At 37.7% G+C, this 15,424-nt stretch overlaps 2 long non-coding RNA genes across 2 annotated transcripts in view; one reads left to right on the top strand and one right to left on the bottom strand.

The window, feature by feature from the left end:
- Positions 1 to 2,359: 2,359 nt before the first annotated feature.
- The window catches only part of LOC134159446 (uncharacterized), a 34,239-nt gene continuing 21,174 nt past the window's right edge, over positions 2,360 to 15,424 (top strand). The window contains exon 1 of the long non-coding RNA XR_009963156.1: positions 2,360 to 3,106. This is a non-coding gene — a long non-coding RNA (uncharacterized LOC134159446). The remainder of the gene's footprint in view (positions 3,107 to 15,424) is intronic.
- LOC134159430 (uncharacterized) lies at positions 13,230 to 15,394 on the bottom strand. The gene is made up of 2 exons (XR_009963149.1): positions 14,905 to 15,394; positions 13,230 to 13,690 (listed from the first exon to the last, which is right to left on the bottom strand). It is a non-coding gene; the product is annotated as an uncharacterized LOC134159430 (long non-coding RNA).

The raw sequence follows: 15,424 nt of genomic DNA, 5'->3' as shown, positions 1-15,424 counted from the left end.
CCTGATGTCTACTATTTCAGCTTTGTCCTCTTTAGCTCCATAACAGTTAATGGAAAGGCACAAGGCTGTTGTAGGCCCTGCTTATCAACTTTTTTTGTTGTACTGTGTGAGTTGTCTTCTTTTTTTCTGACAATTGCAAAGTAGTCTAACCATCACCTGATAAACAGATTACGATGGTGTGGTGCAGGGAAGATGTAATCACACCTGCTGCAGTTGTTTTATATTGATGAAAGATCTCTTGTTTCTCATTATTCCCTGAAGGCTTAACTTCGCTATTTTTCATAAAACTTGCTTTGGGAATTTTAGGAACAGTCCTAATGGAATGTTGCAGTTTAAAACTAGTGAGGCTGTCAAGCTACAGCTGAAGCTTTAGAAGTAAAATCAAAACAATCTCATTTTGAATGTTTCAAGACCTGAAATCGTGAACAACTCCAGTGTTTTCATCTGCAGATTAAATTATACATATGGTTGACATTGGCATCAAAATACATTCTTGCCAATTAATTCCTTAACCTCACTTCTCTTTAAATGCATAAATGGACAAATATGGGAGACAACTATAGTTTTGAGAATATACAGATAAAAGAGAACTCTGGAATAAAACTTGTTCAGTTTTGTTCTTAGGGATGCCACCTTTGGTAGCATTTTAATTTCAATTTATTTGCTGTAGTTTACAAATTGTTCTCTAAGACAGCACACAAGTTGAATGGCCAAGGTTTTTAACACTTTCCTATTACACGGTCAGTATGTAAACTGAAGAGTAAACAGTACACCATTTTTTCTGTGGAGCTCCCCACATGATTATAGGATAGGAATATTTATATAGAATTTATTATACAGAATATAATATATATAATATAGGATATTATATAGAATATTTATATAGAATTCCTTTTGGATAGGAAAATTTACATAGAAGTTTCAATGCAGCATAGTGGAGCCTGTAAGAATACAACAAAGTTTCAAGTCCTCCACTTCTCTAGTACAAATGCTTTCTCCTTTAACATAAACCCCAACATTTGATTAAAACATTTAATTGAATCAACAAGCTATTTAATATAACAAAATAAGTTAAATGATTATTCTTAGAGATATTTGGTAGTTCTGATTTAGACTACAGGTAATCTTTGGCATTTTTAACAGGAAGGAAGTTATGGCTGGAACCTCAGTCTTTTATGGTCATCAGTTAGAGTCATGGCTGGAATTGCAGAGGAGTAACAAGATAATCCTGGACTGGAAGGCAATAGTAAAGCCAGACTTGGCAAAACCGGATGAAGAGACTGAGCTGCAACAGAAGGTAGCAAGGCAGGGCTTGGCATAGCTGGGTGAAGGGAAACTGGAGAGGTAGAAGAGATGTTGACATCCGTCCCATGAGAACAGTTGAATGTAGCAAGATCTGGGTAACAATGATATGGCAAAAACAAGCCTGAGAAAAGAGCTTCCACTCTGGCATCTTGAGTCTGACGTTTAAACTTCATACGACGATTCTGGAACCAGGTTTTGATCTGAGGGGAAAAAAAAGTTAAAATTGCAAAACAAGCCATTTGTTCCTTTTCCATGTAGTAATACATCCTGAAATCAGACTATCAGAGTGACAGAATATATTAACAGTTATAAGAGTCAGGGCTAATAACATTGATCTATATTCAGTAGCGCAATTGTCTCGGCATAAGGAGGAATCAAGCTGTGACAAATTTGGTGACACATGGCAAGCCAATTACTCAGTTGGATCAGGACTGTAACTCAAGGCTGGCACAGTGGGTTTTTTGCCGCTGATGAGGTTTTATTTTTTTTTTTTTTAAGTTTTTACTTAAAATTATACTTTAAGTATTCACTGTTCATTTGTGTATTGTCTCGGGCTTAACACAAAACGTGCACACAGTGGACACAGAGCTCAAGCAGGGGTGTAAGCTCGATCGAGCTGGTTCTCTGCCAGAGGGGTAGAGCTGGCCAGCGGCCTGGCCTCCCGCACCTGCGGGAGCCGTCACTGTCTCCGTCCCCCCCGAGGTTAATGAGGTGCCCGCCAAGGCAAGCAAGGGCCGAGGCGCCTTTCCTCTCCCGCAGCTTTCAGAAGGGGTTCTGGGCCCGTGTGCTCTGGGGCGGAGGCAGAGGGGAGCTCACCTGGCTCTGGGAGAGGTTCAGCACGGCGGCCAGCCGCCTCTTCTCGCTGGCTCCGATGTAGCGCTGCTCGCGGAAGCTCCGCTCCAGCTCCTGCACCTGCGCTGCCGAGAACTTGGTGCGGGGCCGCCCGGTCCCTGAGCCGGCCTCCCCTTCGCGCCCGGGGCTGCTGCGGTCCCGGCTCGCGGCTGCGGGGACACTATCGGGCGTCAGGGCGACGGGGCTAGTGGGGAGGGGATGACGTAGGCAGCTGCCGCACGTGCGGCTGCTGTCCTCCGACGGCATCACGAGCCGCCACCGTTAGTTAGCCCAACAGCCGCCACCAACCGTCCCGCAGCGCGACTCACCGCGGTTGGCCGAGTTCTCTCGGCCGCCGATGTCCCCTGTCGGGGAGCAGGGACCGGCGACTGTGGGCCGGGCTCCGCCGCGGCTGCTCTGGGCCAGCCACTCCACCGAGAAAGGCCCCTTCTCCATCTCCCCCGCTGCTGCCGGTCCCAGCTCACTGAGGCTGCCCCGGCTCTAGGGACAAACATTTAAAGCACCTTCCGCGACGTGTTTTTTGAAAAGGCCGCAAAGCATCAAATGAGACAGAGGACAAAGGACTTCATTGAGAGGTGCTTTAATCTCCCCTTTCAGGTGATTGTTGCATCCGCCTAATCTCTGAACGCAGCAGTTAGCAGAACTCAAGGCTACCTGACCTGGCGCCAAATTCAGCTGAGTAGTCTCTTGACCACGTAGCTGCTGGTAATTGCATCATGGCCAGTGCTTTTTATGCTGCCCAAGCTGGCCTCGACTCTCGAATCACTCCGTGATTTTCTATATTTATCTCCCGGTATGAAGGACAAGGATTGGGACGGTACTGGTAACAAAGGATAGAGGGAGGCCCTTTTTATGAGATTTAAACCCAAAGCTGGAGCCCCTTTTGCTTGTTTGATGCAAAGTTTGGAATAATCCTGTTGCCTTTCTACCGGCAAAGGAGTGACTTAAGGTAAGAACAGGTAGTTCTCGAGCTTGTAAACAGGTAAAATTGTGGAAAAAACATTGATTGTAGTATCTTCCCAATACGCCTATGTGTAACAGACCACTCTTTACAAAGTCAAGGTGTGTAGATGTTGTTTGATTTAGTAATTACTTGGAAATGCAAAGTTAAATATTTTTTCACTGCTGTCCATGAGGCAGAGTGCTGCAATTAGGACTCTTTATCTTCTTTCGAAGCAGGAGCTACCGCTGTTGAATACAGGTTATGCAGTATCAGAAACTTAACGAAGTACTTCAGGAGAGAAGGTTTGAAACCAGATCACAGTAGTGTTAATCTGCAATTTGTTAGATCATTCGTAGAAAGTAGGGTGCAAAGTTTTGACTTATCTAAAAGGTAGTAGAATAAGTTAATTCTTATTAATTTATTTAAGAATGAGATTAAGTAATATGGACTTATATTTCAGGCTATTGATCAGAATCAGAAACACTGAGAAAATAACTGTTCAAGTCTTAAAACACTATCTCCTTTCTCTACACCCCAATAAAGAAATGTGTGCATTTCAAAGTAAACAGTTCTGATGTTCTTATAAAGTAGATCAAAGAAAAGGAGTGTAAACTCTGTTCAGAGGCAGTCTGTTCAAGGATGATTCAGATAAGGGCGAGAAAAGACCCACTTTTACGGCCTGAAGTGGGCCTGGGATGGCACAGTCCTTATCCTTCGCAAACACAGGCTAACACATTTACAGGTTGTTTCGGTAAACAGTCACTACTGCCTGAGTTTATACAGTCGCAGATAATGAACTAGATTTCATGCAGAGCTGAACGTGTTTGTGACAACATGTTAATTCTTAGACTTCAAAGAACTTCAAGTCACCTTTTATGAACGGTGATGTATTTGTCGAGAGATGGCAAAAGTCAGATAACGCTACCCTTCTAGCTCTTTTTCTTGTAGGGTTTTCTACGTTTTCTCAGGCAGGAAAATTATTTTCTCCTATAAATACAATGATACATGTCTATTGAAAATCTTATGTGAATAGACTAAAAGGGTTAACAGTGGCATTGTCTTTAGGTGCTTCTAATTCCACGATCATCAATCTACAGCTTTTACAAACAATTAAGATGCAAGTTAGAAGTTACAGCTTCTTTTTTTCGCTTTTTTTTTTTTTTTTTTAATGGAAATAAACCCACAAGGACCCCTACCCCCAAAAAATCCCAAACCAAACCCCATAGAGAAACCTGCAAGGATTTTTTCCTGCGTTTATCAGATGAAATCGATTTTAAAGGTCTTGAACCCTGTCCTGTAACATTTGGGAACAATTACTGGGAAATAATTCAGTATTCAGGACAATTCGTCTGAAATGGACCATTACATATATTTTTTAGTTAGCTTGGTTTCTGGTCCTGTATACCAGAAAATTAGTTCCAGAAAGAACAAAGTTTGTTCTGGGTAAATGATAAAGTTATAGACAATTTCTGATGTGAATTGTTGAAATAGATTCAGTGTTACAAGTAACATCTAATCAGAAGGATGAGCAAGACATCTTTCCTTTGTTATGTTACTGTTTCTAGATTTTCATTTGTTATTTGTTCATCTATTAAAATGAGCACCGTATTTTTAAGCAACAAAAGGATTTGCAGTTGTCAGTTTTTAAATTTCTAGTTTGGTGATAATGCAGCTTGTGGGTTTGTGTGTTTGGCTTTAAATCCTTCAGTTATTTATCATGCTATTATCCAACTAGATTGCAATAATCCATTTTATAACTTTTAGGAGAAAAGCCTTAATTTCAAAAGACACAGGAAGCTAATATAAAATGTTTGCAAGAGAGTAGTCTTTCAGGCTTATGCTATGGTTAGCCTGGTGAGACTTCCTTCTCCTTCTCCTTTTTTTTTTTTTTTCTTTTTGTGGAACTGAATCACCTGAGAAATTCTTCTAGAATTTCTCTTTACATCCTCTGAAATAGTTTGCCTTTGAAATTGTACCTTGGAGCCTAGGAGTAGGAATTTGCACATTACTCAGCTCTTTTTGAAAATCAAGTTTCTTTTTAAAAGGTGGTGCTGGTGGGAATCTCCTTTGCTGTATCTGCTGGTGATAAAAACTTGCATAGATCTGAGTCAGAATTACTCTGAGAATTTTTTCTGTTGAGGATATTTTTGCATTAACACAATACTTTAAAACCAGTGCTAGTAGTTTTGATCTATAATTACAAACAACACAGACATACCATTAAGGGCTTTTGCTGCTTCTTGGGTAAAATAAAATGTATTGACAACAACATTTTTGTGTTGGTGCAACTGTTAGCAGAAAACCATGTGCAGACAGAAAATTAAAGTAGCTCTCGTGGCTGCCCATGTTTTAAGTACTGGTCCATTTATTGTAAGAAGTAGATGACATAATGACTAAACTTTCTTGTGCTGGTGTGTGACTGCACTATAAAAGGTGTGTAGTGTTCTCCTATATTAGAAACGCAATATGCGTTTTGTTTTTAAAGGCTTTTAATACTATTTGTCACTGCTTTTTCTGCAAGATCCTTCTGTTTACTTCAGTTGATATTTAAATTTTTGTGGTTTGGGTATTTTGTGTGTGTTTGCTTGGGGTTGTGGGTTGGTTTTTGTTTTTTTCTTTTTTTCTTTGTGGGAGTGGGTTGTCCTAATTCACAACAACAAACTTTATTTTTGCCAGACAGGCATCTCGACCCTGTAATGTTAGAACAAAATTAAAGAGAGGAACTCAAAACTAAAGAGGGAGTGTCAATGGGTATGAAGGTGCTAAACACAAGAAAACATATGCTTAAAGTGAATTATATTTTTAAATGTTAATGTTCATGCACAGAGTGTTATTATGATGATTTGCCTAAGATAGAGAACATGGCTTGAGGCAAAGCCCCATTCAAAAGGCTTTGATGGAGTGATTGTAATGCCATAACCGACCATCACATGAGAGCAATTGCAATTTAAAGGGTAATTGTCGAGTGTTTCTAGTTAGCAACTAACAATCTGCAGGTCCTGTGATGAAACATCCCATCTCCCATCTTCCACTGATTATTAGCACTTTCTATGAGCACACGGAATCCAAAAAAAAAAAAAAAAGACCAAAATTTTGAATGTAAATAGTAAGCTAGAGAAATATAGTGGACGTGTACATGACTCGCATTTTACTGCTGTCATTTAATGATAACATTTCTTGACTGAGATCTCAGTGAACATGCTTGATATCACAGACAGCTATGTTTTATTTTGTCCAAGTCTCTTGTTGAAATAATTTTATGGAGTGTCTCTTAATAATTTATATGTTTTTAGTCATTGCATCAGTTGTGAAGATAGTCAAATCAACACCATGAAACTAATTATTGCTTTGCAGGCAATTATGGAAAATATTAACGCATAGAAGCTGTACCAGGATTTGTCAGTTTGCTAGCAATGAAAAACACTGGAGACAGATTAATTCAATCATTTGATTAAGGACATTCATCATGTATTATATGTCATGTTAATTTCCACCTCATACAAAGGACACACCTAATTAAACAAAATGGGTTGACTAGAAATAACAGCTCTCTGTTGTTGAATGGAGTTGTTCCACTGCTCCTCCCTTTTTTTGGGCATGCTTTTCCACACATGAACTGACTTTAGCTAGCCCTCTGATCTATCAGGGAGTCCATTTTAGGTTTCTAAGCCAACAGAAAAAAAAAAAGAAAAGCACATGGCTTTTAGCAGCTAGAAGCATTAAACCCACTTACTGAAGAGCTGGATAAGCTCATAACTTGCACAGAAGAATGCGTGAAGCATGGAAGGGAAAAGAAGCAGGAGGATTCCTTTTCATAATGAATAGTTTTGTTGCTTTATATAAATAAATGCCAATGACTTTACAGTCAGTGGGTCTGTATAATTACTCACATTTTCCAAATACACTAAAGCAAGAACTGGAGCAATGTGGAGGCACACATAAATAGTTGCATAAATTCACTCATAAATAAATGATTTTAGAGTATAACTTTATTCTCGTGGCATCCTCTTTGCCAGCCTTTCTAGATGTTTTGATTATGTCAGTTTGACTGTAGTATGCCCTCTGCTCCTTGCTCTATTACTGAATAGAATGTTGCTGGCTTGTACGGGTGCAAGGCCTCATATGGTGGTGCTGGATTACGCCACCTAGTGGCACTTTGCAGTACCCGAAACAGAATGTCTAACAGGCTGAACTCTTGGGCTTCCTTCCACGTTTCATTCAGCAACGGCGGGCTGACAGTTTAATTTTAATAGCGCATTGTGCTCCAGTAAGGGAGTATTCTGTTACTGCTCAGGTTCCTTCTGACAGTGAAGCATATCGTATGGTAATGGAAAAAAATATCTTTAATGGAAAACAATATTTGTATTTAAAATTCAAATAGTACTTAATTTTAATTTAATCCCCTTGACACACTGTAAAACACGAAAAATAAGGGGGGGGGGAAGGATATTTGTTTAAAAAGCTTTGACCCATCTTATAGGAAAACTGTCCCAAATGGAAGAAATAGGTTGATGATATATCGAACAATTTTTCTTCATTTTAAGATATTTCTTTTCACTTTCTGCTTTCCTTTCTTCACTTAATTTGTAGTTTCCCATATTTACAACTGAGAAGGCTTTGGTCCTGAAGAATGAAGGAGGACTCCTATGGTGAAAAAAAAAAGTAATAATTTATGAGACTGAAAACATTGAATTCAGACTGCATTGTAACATGTGTTTTATGAAGTAGAATTAAAATTGTATGAATAATCCCAGTATGTTTTAACTTCTCAGCTCCTAGTGATTGCTTAATATTTATAAATATTTTTCCTTAAACAAAACAAAACCCCTACAATGTTGACTTGTGTCAAAGCTCACTATCATGAGTAGTAAAAAATAAATTTTCCTGACAGTAATAAGAAGTGTAAACCCAAATTCTGAAGGGTGTTGTATTATAGAAACAGGTGGTTTGCAGAAACAGAAGAGGACAGGAAAAACACTAAAGGCCCCAAATTCTTTCCTCACAGCAATGGCTCTTGTCTTCTCATATGTTTCATAAATATCCAGACCTTTCTTCCCTTCATCCGTGCTTTTGTAAACCCGGTCTCCGGTTTGACACACCGTTTCTGCTATCCTCTCCACCTCCCATTCAGCAGCTTCCTTCTCCCGTGTTAACAGGGAAGTGTCAGCAGGCGGAGCGCTGAGACTGCGGGAGAGCCTAGTGCTGCCTAGAGCGCAGCCATGGTAACCGTGGGGGGATTCCCCCCAGCCTTTCCGCTCTTCGCTGGCCCGAGCAGAAGCGTGCTTACAGCGAAAGGAAAGGTTTTGGAGAACGCTGAAATTCAACAAGTCCCCTCTGGAGTGCCTGTGAAGTCTGTTTGGGTTGGCATTTTCGCGGGGTGTACACCTAGGACTTGTTAAAAATTGGAACAATTTTCACGAGAAAAAAGAGCAGCTACGCAACCAATACTTTTATGCTGTGTGTTAAAAATTGGAAGAATTAGAACTCACTAATTAAATTGCTGTAGCATTTGTTTCATATAGTAAAAGCCCAACTAATTAACCAAAACCTCCTCCAGATTAATCACAAACTGAGCTCTTTTAGGGCAGGTATCGAGTCAGGCTCCCCTGTTCTCCGGCCCCCTCTCCCCCCCACGCATACATGTGTGGTGTGTAAGTTATTAAACTGCCATTCTTCAGTGGGAAAAAAACCCACACCCCAAAGTTAACAGAAAAATACCTGGAGATTATAGTTTTTTGTGTTGGTGGTTTTGTGTGTTTGTGGTATTTTTGTGTGTATGTGTTGTTTGTTTTTTTTTTTTGGGGGGGGGTGTGTTTCTTTTTTTAGCCCTGAGACCTACAATTTTCCTCTTTTTTGGATGTCTTTGGTGGAAGGTATGTGGGACTGTTCTTTTTCAGCATTCATGAGGTGTTTCATGTGCTCGAATCTTCATATAAAACTGGAGCTTTTTTTTCATGTTTAGTAATAAAACTGACCTCTTGGTATCTGCAAAAAAGAAAAAAAGCTTTGTGTAGATGCTGGAACATGAATTTTAAGACTTGGCTTTAGTTTCAATTAAAAATGAATATAAAAGTTTGTGGTATAGTATGTTGCTGCTGTGTTAGGAGTTTTTTTTTTTGTTTGGATGTACAGACCATGACTGCTTATTGCTTTCCCACTGTCAGTTATGACAGTGCTGACAGGTAGTGTTACAGCCTAGTTAGATTTACATGTGTCAGTGAGTCTTTGAAAAAGGGGGACATGAACGTATTTCCCACTAGCTTAGTCTTGGCTCTTCTCTCTAGGGTAAATCTGTCACGGCTGTTTGTGTTTTGGAGAAAGTAAGTACAGAGAAAATATAAACACTCTTTCCTCAAACTGTGATTCCAAAGATGGTTGTAAGTGTCCTTCCAGTTTAAGCAACTTCTGTTTCTCTTCCTTCATTATGCTGATGCAGCTGGTTTTGCAGGTGCAAAATGAATCAGATCAGAGAACTAGTTCCACTGGGAAGGGGGAAGCAGAATTTTATGTCTGCCTTTTTTCTTCCTTAGGCAGGTTGGTTGTGTGATCTGTTTAAAGCTCAGATACAGTGAGGCAGAAGTAGGAATACGGAGTCATGGGAATTGCATAATGCTGGTCACAACAACATCGTTACCAAATATGGAGGGGAAAAACCCCTTCCAACCTTGTTCCTTTTGTCTTGTAAGTCTATTGCTTGCAGTGATAATGAAAAACTGCAGTGAAATTGATGTAGCCTGACTTCTGAGAGGGCTTTTGTTGGTTTGGGTTTTATATTTTAAAATGCTTATGTTGATCAGTATCTCCCAAAGTGTAAACTAAAGAAGAAATGATTAAGAAAAAAATTATATTGAAGTAGCAAAATATACTAAACAGCTGCAGGCTAGCTTTCTCTACCAGCCCAAAACTTGACAGGATTACTTGAGAGTTCTGTCAGGCCCCAGAGACTTGTTTTGAAGTGGTGTTATCGGCACCATTGAATTTCTCTTGCAGCAGTTCTTCAGAAAATCTAGTTTCTGCTTCAATTTGATTTGTCTGACCTATTTGTGCTCCCTAGAGAACTGTTCCACAACTCAAAGTGACCTTACATAATAGCTTACAATGCTGTTGCACTTACCTTTTGAGATTCTGGTTGCACACTCCTGCTCCTTAACTCTTGCTAGGACTGACACGTTTTAGGTTCCTGTATTAGAGGGGGTCTTATTCATGCATAACCCACTATTATAACAGAAAACTGTGGATCTGGTTTTGGGGTTTGTGTGCTTGTGGTTTTCTATGGTGCTTTGTTCTTGGGTTTTTGTTTTTTGTTTTTTGTTTTTTTTTTAACCTTTGCACTACAAAGTTAGTCACGTATCTAAGAGTTTGAAAACTGTCATAGGCAGTGCAAATCCAGGAAGAGATTACCAAGGCAGGTAAAAGGGAATTGAGGTATCACCCCTTCTATCCTTTTCACTGCTTTTAAGCTGTAAGGGCATACAGAGCAAAACACCATAGCAAATAGGAAGTTTTAGTTGGCCAGAATTTTTTTAAAGTATAGGCATTGTAACTTAGATTAATTGTATTTTTATTCCTATTTATAAATAGTTTTCAATTTTAAACTGTTCCCAGGTGCCATTTGCTTGTACATCTACCTGCATGACTGAGACCTCTCAGTGTTTTAAATTACCTTGAGTATCACATATAAATACAAGCTGATGTTATCAATTTGTGCATAAAATATATACCAATTATCTAGTTCAAAATCAGTACAATATAGAATCTTGAAACATATCTTGGTTCAGATGAGGTACAGGGGCAAAAAAAATCCAAAAAGGAAAAATCTGCTTCCCTTACTGGAATACAGAGGAGCAATTTTCCAGCATGTGGAGTGTGACATGATTACACTCCAGTCATTGTAATTCAAAATGCTGGTGTTTGTTCTATTGAAACCAAACCTTTTTTCTTTCTTTTTTTTTTTCTTTTTTTAAATTATTTTCTTACAGAATTATAATGTTCTACTCATGTTTCTGCTTATAGAAAGGAAAAGACCCTATCTCTGAGGAGAGAAATTGGTCATGAAATTACTTTAAAACCCTAAGCTAGTGAATTTTGATAGATTTCTCCTTATATTAGAGGTAGATTTGCAGTGCTTTAGAACAGTAATTGCCAGTCTTTTCCAGCTTGGTGCTTCTCTCTTTGTGCAACTGGTGTACTGTCAGTGTTCATCACTGTCTTGCTTCATACCTGACAAGATTTATTTTATTATATTTTAATGGACATTTTTTTCTTTTTTATCTGCAGATAGAGGTAAGTTCATACTTATCCCTATCCCATTTTTTTCCCCATTTCTTAACAAATGAGAAATGTCAAACAGAATGAACCATAAGAGTATATTTGTGCAAAGGAATTTTGTTAAAGCTTTCACTGCCCATTTAACTCAGGCAGTGATATGAATCGCAATACAGTTGTTGAACAGTAAAATCCTTAATACTGATTTTCTTTGTATTGTAATGTTCTTTGCATTTTTCCAGCCCTTCATTTTACTCCACTATTTACTATTCAGTAATGTTGCATGTACCTTTGTATGTTATTTTCATCATACTGTTTTGTTGTTCATGTTAACCCAATGTTTTCAGGAGGTGAAAAAGATGTTTATAGCTAGGGTTCTGCCTTTCTATTTAGAACATACAGAGTGGAATACTTCTGTCCTTGCTTCCTGGGTTTACAGCTCACACTTAAAATAATTTTTCTTGGGTGATAATTAGTTTGGATCTTACTCTGTGCCACCAAAATAAAAAGGGGAAAGGTCTCCGCCTGCACCGTGTCTTTTATTCTCCCTTCAGTCTTGTTCAGGAAGGTGTTTAAGCATAGGGGTGTGGTCTGTGTTTGAGAAATTAAGCACAAACTAGACAGAGGTGGAAAAGCCTGCAGATAATCTGCGCTTCATGATCCTATCCTTTCTCCAGATTTACTAGCTCTGCTCCCAATTTCTGTCCCGAGTTTTATCATTTGTGTGTCATGTTATTCATATATATATATGTATATATATATGTATACACATCACTATGCTTATGAAGACTGGTGTGCTGGAGTTAATAAAAAAAAATGTTGAGTTTGCGAATACTTAGAGGTATGTAAAAGTTTGCAAAGTTTTGACCTCAGACATGAAAGCTGAAATCAGTAATCAGTAAGTGAGAAGTAGATTTGCTCTTTTCAGTGGATTTTAAAATCAGAAAAAACTCCCAAACCCCAAAACATAAAAAACCTAAGTCAATGAGGTGCTTGTTTATTAGTTCATATACACCTGGTACCCCAAGTTTTTGTAAATAAAGTGAAATGATCCCCATAACATAGTGAATGGATGTAATGCTGTATTTCATGTTTGATTTTAGGTACCTGTTGTGGTTTAAGCCCAGCCGGTAACTCAGAATCATGCAGCCGCTTGCTCGTTCTAAATTTATTTTTATAAAAGCCACTAAATTTTAAGTTAACAGTAAAAAAGATACCAAATGTTAAAATTCTCTTGTTGACATTCATGTTGTACTCTTTCAGTTCAGTCTTGCTGGTTGCCTTCCTATTACCGCATTTGATATGGTTGATCTTCAGCCTGATATTTTTATTGATTTCACTCCAAACTCAAACACTTTGTTTTCTTCTCTTTTTTGGTTATAGCTGAGATGACATTATTTTTCTTGTTAGCTTTTAATTTACACTGTATACTTTGTGTCTTTAAAAAAATCCTCAAACCCACCACCACCACCAAAAAACATCATTTGTAGGTTTGATTCATAGGGCTCTGGGAATTGTTATGGGCTAAGTTATACAAGAGATGTATTAAAGGTAAAATAATTATTTATTTTTTTATGTATGTTTGTGTGAAAACTGGAACTTGAGAAACTGTAAGTTATATGGGAGTTGTCTTTTTTTTTTTTATATGTTTTTTCCACTTTTATGTGCAATAATTCTAGAGGTTTCTCTTAAATTTAATGACACTTATGAGATTTCATGTGGTGTTTGGGTTTTTTTTTTTGTTTCTTTTTTTTTTATATACCCCAAAATCTTTCCCTTCTTTCACAAGTGAATTAAGTAATGCAGTGTTTCTGTACTTCCATCCCTTTTACCATAGCTTTGATATGAAATCAGTGAATAAAGATACAGTTGTGGATGCAATTTTTTTATTGCCTTTTAATATAAGAAAAAAAGTGACATGCAAATAGAACAGTTTTCTGACACTATTACGTTACAAATAAAACTGTAACTTCTAAAATATTCATATAGGCTTGAATAGTATAACATAAAAATAGCCATTGAGTAAAATGACTTGTAATGCACAGAGTTTTGCTTTTTCTAAGCACATAGCTTTGCATGACTTGTTAGAATTTGTAATGCAGGGCAATGCAAACTTTGTGACTAAAACATTAGTTTCTTATTTGGTTTGCAGTATGTACATTGTTTCATAGTAGTAATATTTTTCCCCATCATTGATGTGATATATTGCTGTTTAGAGAAAATAAAAGTATTCTGACGGAAACATTGTGTGTTTAATGACTGCTTTTTTTTTTTCTGAACAAATAAAAAGCCAAGACAGCGTCTACACTTCCACTGCCAAGATACCTGTGGGTGAAAGAAGAAAAAAAAAATAGCATGTTTATTATTTGATTTACTGTTAACTGTCTGATTTTTACAAGAGAGGAATTTGTAATTCCATAAGTGCAGGCATCACATAAAAGTTACTTGGGATCTTAAAGGATCAAGTCCTAAAAATAAATTATACATTGCAGTCAGCTCACTTCAGAACATTTGCATTCAGAACATTTACACACCTGAGTCATACTAAATTCAGAAAAGATTTACTCACAGTAACTGAGATAAGTCCAAAGAGTTGCATTTTTTCAGTTTGCGTGACTACATTCCCATTATTTTAAATTAGAGGGTTATGGGAATAAGGAATACACAGAAGTAGCTTCTTAGCAGTGCTTATATTTTAGATGGAACATTAAACCAAGCGATGTATTAAATACTGTAGTTGGATAAATGCTTAAAATATTATTAATCTTACCGGATTTTTAGAATGAAACCAACATTCAACCATTATATCAGGGTAAATAACACCAGTATCTCTTTTTACAGTTTTTAACAGTTGAGATTTTCATAAATTAACCTTTCATTTCTTTATAAATCTGTGTTCTCTATACATTTCTATAGTTGCTGTAGCAATGCCATTTCAAATGGATGGTGAAGGACCTCAGTCGCCCCATTTTCCCATGCCCTATACCTCTTTAGATCAAATTCTCAAAGAAGTATATGCATAGGAAAAAGGAACAACGAGCCAGATTTGATCATCTCCACTTGTGGCAAGAATAAACCTGGAATATAAATGTATAGATTAAGGAGAATAAAAATATATTATATTCTTTATACAGTGCTTTTTTCTTTTGAACTGTAAGGCTGTTAAAAACTAGTGCAGATTAGAACAGAGATTAAAGTATAAGAATACCAACGTTAATGACTAGGATTCAGTAGAGACTTAATAGTATTTAATATGTAAAAAATTCATCATTGCAATCTAATTTTTTTAAATACATTAAAGAAAATGTAGAGTTCTTAGGAAAAATGAAGAGTCAGCTCTGTAGAACTGACCGGAAGATAAATTGCAGTCAGTATTGAAATCCTGTTTTCAGAGGATTGCACAGTATTCGAGGCTTTTTTACTTAAGAGCTATGAAAATACCTATTTGAATTACTGAGCAAGTGCATGAGAGAGAGAAACAGAGAGAAAAAAGAATTACAAAATGCTGTAAAATAATTTCTACAAATAAAAGGACTTACCTGGTTAGCTGTCTGATTCTTGAACTGCAATAACTTCGTTTTCTTGAGAATTTATGCTTTGCTCAAGACCTTGAAGTAGTATGAACAATACAGTGTAACTGTTTTCATAAGTGATAATCAGTTTGCCCCTTGCCAAGGTCTTTGCTGCACCTGCAGATTGGGTGCACAAAAAGCGCTGCTTTGTAAAACTGCTGAAAATGTGAAAAGTATCATTCATCTGTTGGGGGAGGTAGAAATGGGAGCACAATGGACGACAGGCCTGATAGGACTAATGAAGTTATGTCTTGAAATGGGCCCTGAGAATGAGAATTTATCATCTGTGTTTTCTTTCACATACGTCAATGGCGTTTGGAAAATGTAAATCTGGGACTTCTTGTTCTCAGACCCTGTGCTGTTTTCTGTCTACCCCCCTGTCTTCCCCAGCACTCTGTTTTTGAGAATCTCTATCATGTCCTTCACTGCAATTATGACTTTACTGGGGAGATATCAAGGTCTGTGTACAAGGCTTTCCTTTGCTTAT

Source organism: Pezoporus occidentalis, unplaced genomic scaffold, assembly GCF_034315485.1.
Source record: "Pezoporus occidentalis ecotype Australia unplaced genomic scaffold, CSIRO_AGI_Poc_V1 ctg147, whole genome shotgun sequence".
NCBI classification, from domain to species: Eukaryota; Metazoa; Chordata; class Aves; order Psittaciformes; family Psittacidae; genus Pezoporus; species Pezoporus occidentalis.
Note: the sequence above shows the minus strand (reverse complement) of the source record. Positions and strands in the feature narration are given on the sequence as shown.